A 3,558-nucleotide genomic window follows, 5' to 3' on the forward strand; every position below is an offset into this window, starting at 1 on the left:
TCACTGAAATCCCTACAATGTAACAGGACTCTTCCTACTTCCTTCCTATGTGTCTCATCCTTCTTTCCTAACCCTTCAGCCTTCTGAACTTTATCCCTGGGAAAATTCTGTCCTTTTGATCTCATATGGTTGATTGTTCTAAGGAGTGCATACCTCTTTGTTGTTAAACCTCATCTCTCATCCCTGTCAAATGTTTGGATGAATGTTGAACCATGAGAGTGAACTCAGTTCCTAGCTTGCAGGACATCTAAGGGACGTCTTGGGGCTTCCTCCAGTCTCTACTGGTAAGCCTGATCTTTCTTATTATTTTGATTTTCTGTTGCACATATTTTTCCTACTGTATCCAGAACCATTTATTCTGATCCCTTTCAGAGAGGATAGCAGTGGTAACCAGGCACCATCTATTTCTTCCAGTCTCGCAGTCATGGAGGTTGCAGCTCGCTTGGTCAATTAGTGTTTTGAACTAGTTGTTTTCTTGTGTCTTTGATTTTCTTCACTCTTCTTTTCTCCAAATGAGGAGAGACCAACAGCTGCATATCATATGGCTGCTCACAAACTTTTAAGAACCCAGTTGCTACTCACCAGAGTAGGATGAAGAACATTTTTTCTGGACTATGTTATGTCAATTGATCTTGACCTCCTCCCAAGACTATAGTCCTGAACCACAAGGCCCAAAGACCCATTCCCTCAATGTGTTTTGTTATGCCTAAGAAGTTTTCATATCTTTTCCTCATGTATGCTCTAGACATGTATTAATTTGGATGAAGGGGAAGGAAATACACAATAAAAAGGAGGTCAGCACAAACTAATCAAGGTAAAGGAAGGCACCAGGAGGAGCACAAGAGTTAAAGGCAACAAGGTTAAATAGTATTATATACACACAAAACTGTAGTTGTCTTTTTCTCATGTCACTTGCTCAGTTTCTTTACTTTATTTTCTCTACGTTTTCATCATTATTTTCTCTTATATTTTTGTTCAATTTCCCCTGAAGCCAAACAGAGACAAAAACTACACAGATGGAGGATATAATTTCACAGTCCACATTCTACAGCTCACAGCTTCTGGACACAAATATACATGAAACTGATATACGATTCTTTAAAAGAAGTTTCTCAGGATAATATACTCTTGGACTTAAATTATGAGTCTGAACAGTGATGACAAATCTAAACAAAATGTGAAGAAATATCTGCTTTCTAGGTACAGAAGAACTCTAAGGAAAAGCTGTACTCTGACAAGTTAGCAGTAGAATATTTAACATTCTCATGGCTCTGGATATAAATCCTAAACTCAAGTAAAAGAAATTTCAAATAAAGCTTTTGACTTTGAAAAATAAAAATGGGGAAAATCTAAAAAAAAAAAAAAAAGCAAGACTAGTTATTTGCTCTTTATAATTGAAGCAGATTTTTGCCAATGGAGATCATTTTGACTTATGGCAATTCCTTGATGGAAATAACAGGAAAAACTAAACAACATTTATAAAACAGATCTGTCTGAAGGCATCAAAGAGTCATCAGAGTAAAGAAGAGTGGCAGGGCCAATATCCCTGAGAGAACAGAAGGCCAGAGATTTTTACCCTAAAGCAGAAACTGAGATAGAGGTTAACATGAGCATTTAAAATTTCCACAGAAAATGGGAGATCAGGGCCTTCCAAGGATGAGCAGTCTTGGGAAAAAAAAAAAAAAAGAAAAAACAAAAGATTTCAGTAAGGACCCCAGAGGGCTTCACTCTGGGAGTAAATGTTAACATAAAATAGATTACTTTCATAAGGATTTAAGAAAAGCTTTAGGTCAGTTCAATACCTAAGAGGATTAGGGTGATTGGCATCTCACCTAACTACTAGCCAGATGCAAATCTAACTCCTACCTGGAAGAAAAAAAAAAAATCATTTATTTAGAAATATTAAGAATTATATGAGAAGCCATCAACAGTAATAACTTACATGTGATAAGAATTTCAGAACAAGAAAAGAAAAAAAAAAATAAGGACCAAGAAAATTGCTGAAGATTTGTTGGAAGAAAACTTCCACAACATCATGAAAGGTGAGAAGATATTCACTCAAAAAGCTCAACAAACTCCAAATACAAAAGACCCCAAAAGAAGATCACCAAGATATATCATAATCAAACTTTCTAAAACCAAAGAATCCCAAAAAAAAAGCATGGGAAAAAATGAGTCATCTACAAACAAGAACCAATTAAGAATAAGCTCTGATTTCTTGGCAGAAACCATGCAGGCAAGAAGCAATGGAATGTAAATCTTCACCCAAATAAAAATAAGCAAATTAATTAATTAAAAAAAAAAAAAGAAGAAGAAGCAATGGAATGACATGTGTAAAATCTTGAAAGAAACCACAGGTGAATTTATCAAAGGAAAAGAATGAGAAGATACAAATAAGATGAATAAGAATGAAATAGGAGATATCAGAAGAGAACCAACTGAAATAACAATAATAATAAATGATAATAACAGAATACTATGAAGAACTGTACTCCAACAAATTTGAAAACATAGGGAAAAAACAGACAAATTTCTAGAGACATACTACCTACCCAAACTAACACAAACTGAGGTAGAAAATTTGAACAGACCAATCACAAAAGAAATTGAAGAGATCATTAAAAAACTCTCCCCAGAGGGATCAAAACTGGAGATCCTGAATAATATAAAGGAAAAATATGGAAGAAAATTAAAAACACAACAGTGACTAGAATTACTGGTTGGATGTTGTCTGATGGAACCATGAAACTATGGCCCCAGGGCCTAGAATTGGACTCACTCCCAAAGACTGGCTATCAGCCAAACAGTAGAAAGACCTACACGCAGAACACCTACCCTAGGGTGATGCACCTACCTACTCTAGGGAGAAAGACCCTTTATAGCAATCAGCCATGGGGCACTAGAGGGGTAGCATTCACATAGAAGGAAAGTTGGACAGATAGGAATACACAGTCAAGAAGGGCACAGGGAGGGGGGTAGCCACAGTGAAGGGAGGGGAAGACAGTTTGTTATGGTCGGGGATGATAATCAGGGCATGAAATCAAATGTACATGAACTGTTGAATGCAAAACAAATTTTGCTCTGTAAATCTGCACTGAATGCACAGTAAAATTCAAAAAAGAAAAAGAAAAAGAAACCCTCCCCCCTAAAAAAATGAACTTCCCAGACAGCTTCACTGGTGAATTCTACAAAAAATGAGAGAAGAGGTGATTGTACCCAAACTATTCCAGAACATATAAAAGGATGAAATACTCCAGAACTCATTCTATGGAACACGCATAACCCTGATACCAAAACCAGGCAAAAACACCACAAAAAAAAGGAAATCATAGACCAATAACTCTCATGAACATAGATATAAAAATTCTCAACAAAATTCTAGCTAATAGAATCCAACAACATATTTACAAAACAGGACATCATGACCAAATTGGATTCATCTCAGGTATGCAAGGATAGTTCAACATTAGAAAAACAATCATCATAATCAACCCCATAAATAAAACTGAAGAAAAGAATAACATGATGGTATCAATTGATGTAGAAAAGGTATTTGAC

This window comes from Orycteropus afer, unplaced genomic scaffold, assembly GCF_000298275.1.
Source record: "Orycteropus afer afer isolate SDZICR_OR568_19922 unplaced genomic scaffold, OryAfe1.0 scaffold00096, whole genome shotgun sequence".
In the NCBI taxonomy this organism is placed as follows: domain Eukaryota; kingdom Metazoa; phylum Chordata; class Mammalia; order Tubulidentata; family Orycteropodidae; genus Orycteropus; species Orycteropus afer.